This window comes from Rhincodon typus, chromosome 34 (assembly GCF_021869965.1).
Source record: "Rhincodon typus isolate 14 chromosome 34, sRhiTyp1.1, whole genome shotgun sequence".
Taxonomy (NCBI): Eukaryota; Metazoa; Chordata; class Chondrichthyes; order Orectolobiformes; family Rhincodontidae; genus Rhincodon; species Rhincodon typus.
In genome coordinates, this window is record NC_063365.1 from 10,160,070 (window position 1) to 10,172,309 (window position 12,240).

General features: G+C 41.3%; 1 protein-coding gene across 1 annotated transcript in view; it reads left to right on the plus strand.

Moving 5' to 3' along the window:
* Positions 1 to 12,240, plus strand: part of LOC109930544 (cardiac-enriched FHL2-interacting protein) — a 65,009-nt gene that overhangs the window by 48,626 nt on the left and 4,143 nt on the right. The window contains exon 3 of the mRNA XM_020530022.2: positions 2,338 to 2,440. The gene's annotated coding sequence lies outside the window, so the exon portion shown is untranslated. The remainder of the gene's footprint in view (positions 1 to 2,337; positions 2,441 to 12,240) is intronic.

Here is a 12,240-nt window from a genome sequence, read left to right on the forward strand (position 1 = left end):
CGCCCACCACTCTCTGTGTGAAGAACCTACCTCTGACATCTCCCCTATACCTTCCTCCAATCACCTTTAAATTATGCCCCCTCGTAATAGTCATTTCCACCCTGGGAAAAAGTCCCTGACTATCCACTCTGTCTGTGCCTCTGATCATCTTGTACACCTCTATCAAGTCACCTCTCATCCTTCTTCGCTCCAATGTAAAAAGCCTTAGCTCCCTCAACCTTTCCTCATAAGACCTGCCCTCCAGTCCAGGCAGGATCCCAGAAAATCTCCTCTGCACCCTCTCCAAAGCTTCCACATCTTTCCTATAATGAGGTGACCAGAACTGAACACAATATTCCAAGTGTGGTCTAACCAGAGTTTTATAGAGCTGCAACATAACCTCACGGCTCTTAAACTCAATTCCCCTGCCAATGAAAGTCAACACACCATATGCCTTCTTTACAACCCTATCAACTTGGGTAGCAACTTTGAGGGATCTATGGACGTGGACCCCAAGATCCCTCTATTCCTCCACACTGCCGAGAATCCTGCCACTAACCATGTAGCAAATTATTACTTCTTCAACCTCTCCAATGCCTTCCTGAAGTAGGGTGCCCAGAACTGACAATATTCCAGCTGAGGATGAACCAGTGTTATATATATATTCAACATAATCAACATGAGCAGCACGGTGGCTCAGTGGTTAGCACTGCTTCCCCGCAGCGCCAGAGACCCAGGTTTGCTTCTACCCTCGGACGACTGTCTGTGTGGAGTTTGCATGTTCTCCCCGCGTCTGCATGGGTTTCCTCCAGTTTCCTCCCACAGCCCAAAGATGTACAAGTTAGGTGGATTGGCCATGCTAAATTGCCCATAGTGTTCAGGGATGTGTAGGTTAGGTGTGTTAGCTATGGGAAATGCAGGGTTGCAGGGATGGGTCTGGATGGGATGTTTTTCAGAGGGTCGGTGTGGACACGTTGGGAAAATGGCCTGTTTTCACAGTGTAGGGATTCTATGAATCTCCTTGTTCTTATACTCTATGCCCTGTTGATAGCATCTAAGATGTTGAATGTTTCATTAACATGAACCAGTCTCAGACCAGTTCTGGTCTCCCTGTAATAGAAAGGATATTATTAAGCTGGAGAGGGTTCTGAAGAGATTTACCAGGAATGTTGCCTGGAATGGAGGGTTTGAGTTATAAGAAGAGACTGGATAGGCTGGAAATTTTTTCACTGGAGCATAGGAGGTTGAAAGATGACCTTACAGCAGAGTTATAAAATAATAAGGGATATAGATAATGCGAATGTCAGGTGTCTCTTCACTGAAGTGGGAGATTTCAAGGTTAGGGGGCATATTTTTAAGGTGCGAGGGGAAAGACTTAAAAAATACATGAGGAGCAACTTTTTTACACAAAGAATGGTTCATGTGTGGAATGAACTTCCAGAGGAAGTGGTGGTCTGTTTCCGTGCTGTATAACTGCATGACTCATACAATCTAATACAAACCAATTCAGCCATTTGAGAATGCTTACTTACAACCGAACATGTCCATCCCATCTCTATACTCCCGCTGTCACTTTTTCAGAGTAGAAAATGCAGTGTAAATCATACCAAAAAATCAGTTACATCACTGGATGAGCTAAGTGCAACGATACACTACTTAGCATTAACGCTGCTATCTTGGAGTCAGCAATTTCTTAGCTTTTCATTCAATTACAATGGAGACCTTGCGATCAGAATGTTCCCAGATTCGATCAGTGCGGGGTTAGTAAAGGTCAGGCAGAACAGCAGTAGCGTTAGCACAGGGATGTAATCCAGCTGTGCATCCCAGTCACAGTGGGCATCCTGCCAAAAACAGTGAGTATGCGCATTCATCAGTTAAAGACAGGACTCAGCTTGACTGTGATATTGTTCTGTTTTGTACAGGCTGCCGCACTGACAGCTTCAGCACATGCATGGGACGAAAGGGTGTCCTGCAATTTGTGTGGCCGCTGCTCAGCTTGAGGCAGGCCTTTTAGAAGAACAAAAGGGGAAACACAAGGGGGTAGAAAACCATAATTTACTTTTAACAAAAGCAAATTCTGCTGTGTCTTCTATTTTGAAGCTGCCCTTACATCGAATTGTCAAATATATCAGGGACAAGCTAATATATTTACAGTACATTAAAAATTTGGAAGATCAGCAGTTTAATATTCTTTGTCTAGTGTATTAGTTTACAATCAGCATTTCTGGCTTGGTCCCTTTCCATGGACTGAGAAAGTTCAAGTAATGTCAAAATTGCTGAAGGTTACAGCTATGCTTAATCAAAGTTTTACTAGCAAAGGATCTAGTTCATTGCACTAAATTTAACTTCTCGCTATAGATGGGCAGCAATGAGACCAAATGAAGGTGGGACAGGAGGCTTTAAATGTACAGGAACCTGGTCGGAATGCACACAAGCTCTACCAGTACAGCTGACACAGCAGGTACGTTTAAGGAGAAACTTATCGTCTGTCATGTATGAATGTGTGCTATTTATTATTCGACTATAATTGAAACACAAATTACTCATCTGTTTCAAAGTGACCATTAGGACATTATTGACAGGTGTATGTTTTTAATTACAATTGGAAAATTAATTGATAAATCTGAAAATAAAAATATGGTCTCAATTTTTGTGCTTTTTGCAAAGTTTAGTTGTTCCAGGCTCAAAGCCTGACCTCTGTGTCTTAACTCAGCTGTGTTTTAACAGACTCTGAATGCTCTTGGTGGTTGTCCATGAAATGACAATGCCAACCACCATGAATATCTACCAGGCTGAGCTTAGTTTTTCATCTCAGGGGAAGGCACGAGTAGCTTGCTCATTTGACCTCGCTAGAGGAAGCATCAATGAATGAGGAATTAATGGCTCTCATTGGCACAATAACACACTTTTTCTCCGTGCTTCTTGCCAAATTTGCCTTAATTTGTATCTTTCTTTGTTACCAAAATTCAGTCATTGCGAATAGAGGCACTAAAGGAAGAATACAGGTACAGTAAATCACAGTTTATTTGCAAAGCCACCAGAACATTGCACCTGAGTTCTTGTTTTCAAGCAACAAGAGTTGAACTTGCCTGTAGCTGATCTGAGAAAAGACCAGCAACTCACAAGGACGGTGGCCTGCAAGGGAAAGGGTTAAAATTCCTGCAGGACCCACATTTACAGAATAATTTAAATCTCTGATCTACCCATTGAGGAGATCTAAACAGAAGCAGCCACAGGAGACTGCATGGGGATCCTGACGCACCTGTTCCAAACTCTTTTCATTACATGCAATGTATCAGTGTTACCAAAGCATGATCCAGGGGTGGCATGGATTCAGTTTCAGACAATATGCTCTCAAATATTTTTCAGACGGTCCAGTACTTTGACACTTCAGTAAGTAGTAGTTAGTCAGGAGATCCTATACTTTGTGGTCCACTCTGCCTTCTGCTGGTAGGGCTGTTGTCAGCAGACAATCCCTGTTTGAGTTCAAGCATTTCAATTAATTCAATCAATTCTTGATATCTCACGATACGGAGATAAGTTTGATAACAGACATTTTACAGTGTTAAAACACTTAAGTCAATTTATATTTCAGATACGTTTCACACACAAATTTTTGATCGGGTGCCTGTGTGAAATATGTAGTGAATACAACCTGTTCATAAGTAAACTGAAAAGAAGTATTTTAATATTATGAAACTGATGTATAAATATTTTATTCAAGTACATCAAATAAATATGTTTATGCTAAAATGCATTAGGCATATGGCACTCTAATTACTATTCAAATTATCCTTCACATTTCTATTGTTAACAGCCATTCTTACAACGGGACCCCAGCTGAGGTTACGCAATTTGTTGTGGTTTCAGACAGGAATATTAAACATCTGGATCAAGGTACTGAGGGCATTGTTGCTCAGTTTGCATGTGACACAAAGACAGGTGGAGGGACAATAGCATCTCCTTGCTATGGGAAAGATGCTGTTCAACTTGAAAGGGTTCAGAAAAGATGTGCAAGTCTATGGCCAGGGTTGGAGGGTTTGAGCCATAAGGAGAGGCTGAATAACCTGGCACTATTTTCCCTGGAGCATCAAAGGCTGAGGGGTGCCCTTATAGAGGTTTACGAAATCATGAGGAGAATAGATAGGGAGAATGATCAAGGTCTTTTCCCCTGGGTAGGGGAGTCCAAAACTAGAGGGCGTAGGTTTAAGGTAAGAGGGGAAAGATTTAAAAGGGACCTAAGGGTGTGTGTTTGGAATGAGCTGCCACAGTTAGCAGTGGAAGCTGTTACAATTACAACATTTAAAAGGCATTTGGATGGGTATATGAATAGGAAGGGTTTAGACGGATATGGGCCAAATGGTGGCAAATGAGACTAGATTAATTTAGGATATCTGGTCGGCATGAACAAGTTGGACCAAAGCGTCAACTTCTGTGCTGTACATCTCTATGATTCTATGACACTATTAGTGGGGAGGCTGCAGAAGAGCTTGGACAGGCTTGGAGAGTGGAAAAAGAAGCGGCAGATGGAAGGCAATGTTGGGAAAGTGTGTGGTTATGCATTTCGGTAGGAAAAAGGGAAGTGTAGACTATTTTCTAAATGGGAAAGTCTTCAGAAATCTGAAGCACAAAGGGACTTAGGAATCCTAATTCAGGATTCTCTTAAGGTTAACATGCAGGTTTAGCTGGCTATTAGGAAGGCAAATGCAATGTTAACATTCATTTCAAGAAGGCAAGTCCTTCATCCCTAGGATCATTCTTGTAAAACCTCCTCTGGACCCCCTCCAAGGCCAGTACATCCTTCCTTAGATACGAGGCCCAAACTGCTAACAATATTTCAAATGTGGTCTAACCAGAGCCTTATACAGCCTCAGCAGTACATCTCAGTTCTTGTATTCTAGCCCTCTAGTTCCTTTGTCTGGATCGTTAATACACAATATGAATAGTTGCGGTCCCAACACTGACCCATATGAAACTCCACTAGTCACTGGCTGCCATCTGAAAAAGACCTCTCCATCTCCACTCTCTCTCTGCCTTCTGCCAGTCAGCCAATCCTCTATCCATGCCAGAACATTGCCCCTAAAACCATAGGTCTTATCTTATTTAACAGCCTCCTGTGCAGCACCTTGTCAAAGACCTTCTGGAAATCCAAATAGATCACATCCACTGGATCTCCTTTGTTAAAATGCTCATTACCTCCTCAAAGAATTCTAACAGATTTGTCAGGCAATGACATCCCTTTGACAAAGTTGTGCTGACTCTGCCCTGTTTTACCTTGCAGTTCTAAGTACTCTGCAATCTAATCCTTAATGATGGATTCTTAAATCTTACCAAAGGACCAACATCAGGGTAACTGGCCCACAGTTTCCTGCCTTCTGCCTCCCTCCGTTCTTAAATAGGGGTGTTACATTAGCCACTTTCCAGTCCTCTGGGACCCTCCCTGACTGCAGTGATTCATGAAAGATCACCACTAATGCCTCCACAACATCCTCAGCTATCTCCTTCAGAACTCAGGGGCGTAGTCCATCCAATCTGGGCAATTTATCTGCCTTCAGACTCTTTAGCTTCCCAGCACCTTCTCCTTAGTGATGGCCACAACACTCACCTTGGCTCCCTGACTCTCTTGAAATTTTCCACTGTGAAAACTAATGCAAAGTACCTATTCAGTTCCTCTGCCATTTCTTTGTTCACCATTACTACTTCTCCAGTCTCGTTTTCCAGTGGTCCAATATCCACTCTTGCCTCTCTGTTACCTTTTAGGTATCCAAAAAATACTAACGCAATCTTCATATTTATCACAATCTAATTTACTCTTATATTTCATTTCTCCCCCCTTTATTGCTTCTTCAGTTATCCTCTGCTGGTTTTTAAAGGCTTTCCAATTCTCTTGCTTCCTACTAATGTTCACCATATTGTATGCTTTTTCTTTTGCTTTTATGCTATCCTGGATTTCCCTTGTCAGCCACGGTTACCTCATCCTCCCCTTAATATGTTTCTTCTTCCTTGGGACTTATTTCTGCTGTGCTTCCCAAATTACCCACAGAAACCCCTGCAATTGCTCCTCCACCATTTTCCCTGATAGGCTTTCCTTCCAATCAACTCTGGCCAGCTGCTCCCTCATGTCTTTGCAGTTACCTTTACTCAATTGTAATATAGTTACATCTGATTCAATCTTCTCCCTCTCAAACTGCAGGGTGACTTCTATCATATTATGGTTACTGCACCCTATAGGTTCCTTCACCTTAAGCTCCCTAATCAAGTATGCCTCAATGTACCTCACCAAATCCAGAATTCCCTTGTGAGCTCTACTACAAACTGCTCCATAGACATTCTCATAGATACTCCTCAAATTCCCTTTCTTGAGATCTGCTAATTTGATTTTTCCAGTCCACCTGCATATTGAAGTTCCCCATGATTACTGTAATAGTCCCTTTCTTACATGCCTTTTCTACCTCCTCCTTTATTTTCTTCCCCACATCCTGCTAGGAGGCCTGTACAAAACTCTCATCAGGGTATTTTTTTCCTTTCTGGTCCCTTAACTCTACCCTCACAGATTCTACACCTTCTAAATCTATGTCACTTCTTGCTGTCAATCTAATTTCATTTCTTACTAAGAAGACAACCATGTATTCTCTGGCCATCCGCCTGTCCTTTCAATAGGATGTGTATTCTTGGATGTTTAGTTCCCAGCCCTGATCCCTTGCAGCCACGTCTCTGTGATGCAACATTGTACCTGCCAATTTCAATCTGTGCTACAAGTTCATGTACCTTGTTTCATATACTATGTGCATTTAAGTACAATACCCTCAGTCCTGTGTTTACTGTCTCCCCGCTTCTCACAGTTGTCCCCTCATTTGCTGTATCTGAAATTAGATACCTTCCCCTTTCCTGTGTCCAATTATTTGTTCTGGAAGCTTTAATAACCTCTGCTAGGCTCTTCCGATCTTTAACTTTTTCCATAGTTTTCCATGCAACTGAACCTACCCCCACCCCCACCACTCCCTCTCCCCCACAAATATTTAGTTTAAAATCCTATTCACAGCCTTGGTTATGCAGTTCACCAGGACTCTGGTCCCAGTATGTTCAGGTGGAGCCCATTCCATCAGAACAACTCCCTCCTTCCCCAGTACTGCAGCCAATGTCCCAATATGAACCAGTTTCTTCCACACTAATCTTTGAGCCACACATTTACCTCTTCAATCTTGTTGACCCTGTGCCAATTAACTCATAGCTCAGGTAGTAATCTGGAGATTGTTACCTTTTTGGTGTGGCTTCTTCATTTAGCCCCTAACTGCTCATATTACCTTAGCAGAACCTCTTTCCTCTTTCTACCGATATCATTGGTACCTACATGGACTACAACAGCTAGATCTTTCCCCTCCCACTCCAAGTTCTTCTGCAGCCCAGATGAGATATCCTGATTCCAGGCACCAGGCAAGCAACACAGCCTTCAGGATTCTCAATCCTGGCCACAGAGAACAGTATCTATTCCCCTGACTGCACTATTCCCAATTACAGCTACATTTCTCTTTTCTGACCCTTCTTGAATGGCTCCATGTACCATGGGATTACGGTCAGTTTGCTGATCATCCCTACCGCCCCACTCTCACCTACACAGGGAGTACGAATCTCAAACTTGTTAGAAAAGCTCAAAGGCTGAGGCTCTTTCAGTACTACCTCCTGGATCCCTCTACCTGTCTCGCTCGTAGTCACACCCTCCTGTAGCTGACCACTGACAGAATACAAGGGATTCAATCTAAGGGATGTGACTGCTTTCTGAAACACAGGTCACTCTCCCCCTCCCTGATGCGTCGCAGGGTTTGAAGCTCAGACTCCAGCTCATCAACTCAGAGCCAGAGTTTCTCAAACAACTAGCACTTGCTACAGACGTGGTCAATATGAACCACACTGGGTTCCACCAGCTCCCCCATCATGCAGTTACAACACATCGCCTGGCCTGACATCTCTATTTTAATTACTTCATTTTTAATTCCTACTGTTCTTTTAGTTAGTAGCCTGTAATCTGAAAGTAGCCTATGATAGATGGTCAAACTGGTAGCTATTACCAACCAATGAATTTACGGATGGCCTTTGATGTCACTCCTTTGTGCTGCGCCCCTGATCCTGGGTTTCAATTTAATCCTGTTCAAAACAACTTACAAACTTTGTGCCAAAAATAAGCAAGCACAAAGCACCTCTCCCCTTCTGCACCGAATTCCTATGTTGCCTCTAAATTCCACAAACTATACATTCATTCGGGCTGCGTGTCCTTCCAAATGTGATCTCTCGCTTCTTGACCATGAGCAGCTTACACTAGATAGTCCCTGTTCAATCAAATTCATCTTGATGGATTTTAATTTGGTGGATATCAGTTGAGAGACAAATAGGAATGGTACTATTGGCTACCATACTCGAAAATTAGGGAGAGGAGATGATTGGCTAGATGCTATCTCTTTTTGGCTCTGAATATCATGAATTAGCCCTAGCATGTGTTCTTTAGAAAATTATGATGTATGTATTCTGTCAGTTTGTAAAGTACAACTAACAATTGTTGACTTGAGACTACATCCACCTTGTCAAGTGGCCTTCGTGGATCACATGGAACAGTTCAAAGAAAAGTGGCAAGCTATTCCAATGACTTAGCCAATGTTCTAATGTTCCTCCCTCAATCACCAACATCAGAAAACAGGTCATCTGCTAATTCACTGTTTCAAGAGCTTTGCTCTTGGATGCTGCCATTCCTATGTAGCAACAATGAGCGCACTTTAAGAGTAGTTTGTTGGTTCTGGAGAGTCTTGAAAAGGCAGAGAACATGAAAGGCATACTATTAATTGCAAGCCTTTCTTTCTTACTTTGTTAACAATGTACCATGGTTTACCATGATCTTTAACCCTTGCCGTATACTCAAAGATTTGAAATGGGAATTACTGCAACAAAGGGGGAAAGAAAACAGATTGATTGTATTTTATAAACTATGGAATGGACTGGAGGAATTTGACAGAAGCAATGAGCACAAGATTGCCATTCAGACAAGCCAGAAAAGCCATCTGTTTCCAAGACAGTGTATCAACAACCTGTTTTCCCAAAGACAATCCAACAATGGAACAATTTGCCAAAGGAAATAGTCACAGCCACATCACTTGAAGTTTCAAGACCAATCTTTATTCTATATTCTATATTTATTTCTATATAGATTATTTCTATATATAAGTTTCTCATTACCAGGGCTACCTTAAAAGCAGGTCACGTCTAGTTTAACTAACATCAACCACATAAATGTTGAAGATGGATGTTAGTCTGTGATACCAACGCGGTTAAAATGGAAAGAGTCTGGGTCTCCACATGTTTAACTAGAGATGGGGTGAATGATATAGAAAGTTGTAGCATCAATTTGACAATATAAGCATCTCTCACTTATTGTTGTCAAAACGGCATATGTCAAATCACTGTACCACCCTCTACAAGCTTAGCTAACTCATCACTTATTGTCAAGCTCTGCACCAGTCATCAGCCTTTCCAATTAGCTACTGGATAGGAGCCAGTACTCTGGGATAAAACTCTTATAATAAACAGGTTCTTCTAAAGGCAAAAGTAAATGGGCCAATTGAGGACTCATGGTGTGGAAACTGCGGCCAAAGAGCCCAGAGGTTAGAGATAGGGCTGCAATGTTATAGCCCCTACCTCCTATCTGTGCTTCCTGGAGATGGGACTCTTTGCATAAACCACAGAATTAACTCTCAGGATTTATAAGAAAGCAATTTGTGATTAAAAAATATTCAAATATTCCAGTATTACTTCTAGGACAAAATCAAATCTATTATAAGTTCACCTTACCTATAGACTAATTGATTTCATGAACTATATACATGTAACTTTGTTAAAATTGTTTTACGTCAGGTTCTATACCATGCCTTTTTTTCAGGGTACAGCAGATACTGAAGCAGTCCATGTCCAAATGCAGCAAGATCTGGACAATTTCCAGACTTGGCCTGAAAAGTGTCAAGTAACATTCGCACCACACAAATGCCAAACAATGACCATCTCTAACAAGTAAGAATCTAGCCGTTGCCACTTGACATTCAATGGCATTACCATCACTCAATCCCTCACTATCACATTCTGAGGGTTACCGCTACCAGAAACTGAACTGGACTCATTATATAAATACGGGGCTATAAGATCAGGTCAGAAACTAGGAATTCTGCAGCGGATAACTCACCTCCTTACTCTGTAAAGCCTATCCGCAATCTACAAGACACAAATCAATAGTGTGGTGGAATGCTTCCCACTTGCATGGAGAAATGCAACTCCAACAACATTCAAATAGCTTGATACCATCCAGGACAAAGCAGCCTGCTTGACTGGCACCAAATCCACTAACATCCACCCCCTCTACCACCAACACTCAGTCAGTGTACTATCTACAAGATGCACATTAGAAATTCACTAAGCCTCCTTAGGTAGTATCTTTCAATCTCACTAATAGTCATCTAGAAGGACAAGGGCAGCGGATACAAAGGTACACCAGCACCTGCAAATTCCCCTCTGAGCCACTCACCATCCTGACTTGGAAATATATTGTCTTTCCTTCAGTGTCGCTGAATCAAAATTCTGGAGCTCCCTCGCTAACGGCATTTTGGGACGTACCTACAGCATATGGGCAGTACTGGTTCAAGAAGGCAGCTCACCACCACCCTCTGAATGGGAGCTAGGGATGAGCAATAAATGCTGGCTCACCCAGTGATGCCTGCATCCCATGAGTAAATTAAAATAAAATCATAGATCTGTCTATGAATCCAAGGTAACCACAGATTCAGCTCTCCACTCTCCTTTTATACATACATTTTTAACATCAAATGAGCAAGGATAGATTAACATACTCATTAATATATTATTATATATATAACAAATTAAAAATTACAACATGCTTTCTGCTATTCAAGGCAAGTTCGGTCGAACTGAATGCAACTCCTAAATCAGACAACAATAGCAAAAAAACATTTTTGTTGAACATTGTAAAGCAAGTTGTCAATATCTGTTAATAAAAAATTAATAACATTTTTAATTACAATTATATTAATTGTAATGAGTTATATAAACTGTAATAATTTATGCAAAGCAACTGAAACTAAACAGAAGTCAGTCAGGCTGTTGAATCGAAGAAATTCTCAGTATATCACTCTGTTTCCAATTAAGAATGTGACGTATTTCTTCAAATGTTCTTACAATGGATTTGACCTATCCCCATATAAATGTCTCCAGTTTAATGTGGAGTAGAGAGTGCAAGTTAACAAAATTGACTAGTTTGTGTGCACTGACTCCTCAATACACCAGTGACCAGGCAAGGTGGCAACCCTGCCATTGGTGGCAATGTTGGAGGAGAGTGGGGAAGGAAAATAGGTGAGAAAGTTAAAGTCAGGGATGATTTCAGTGAGGAGGGTGGATAAAGGTAAGATCAAGAAACCATGTGTTAGGATTAAACCTCCTTAGCAGGGCCAAGATCTAAATGCAGAATATGTTACAATATCAGTCAGTAGTTGAATATGATGTGGAGATGCTGGTGTTGGACTGGGGTGGACAAAGTCACCAGGTAATAGTCCAACGGGTTTACTTAAAATCACAAGCTTTTGGAGCGTTCCTCCTTTGACTGGTGAAGTGGGGGGAAGCGCACAGGCACAGAATATATATGCAGTTTCTGAAAATGTAGCAGAAGCAAATGTGGATAGGTTTGTATCTGGCCACAGTGAGTCTTTTGCTTTGTTGAAATGACCTCAAAAGGACAAATGTCTTTGATCATTCCTGAACTGAAGTTCTGTGAAAAAAAAATGAAGTTTCCAACAAGTTCAATGAAAATGAGGTAAATGTTTAATTCCTAATCTTTACAGGTTATTCTATTGATTTCATTGTATGGGTAGACAGTATGTGTTCTTCTCCCGAAGCTTTCACCTTGTCTGTTCAATTTTAAATGCTGTTCATCTGTAATGAGCTTTAACTCTGAGGAAGTGTTCTGTGCTGAAATATTGGCCATATTCTGTCAACCAATGCTGCCTAACCAGCAGTATGCCTCCAATATTTTGAATTATACCTTACATTTACAACATTTGTAGTTTTTTGTTTTCTATATCTCATTATCTGAATACTTGCAAGATCTGCACTGTAGTATTACTTAATAAGAGTACAAATGATAAGTTGCAGTGCCAAATTGTACAAGTCTTATTCACTGCTATAATGCCCAAAAAGATAAAGCTTTCAAAAAGGAAT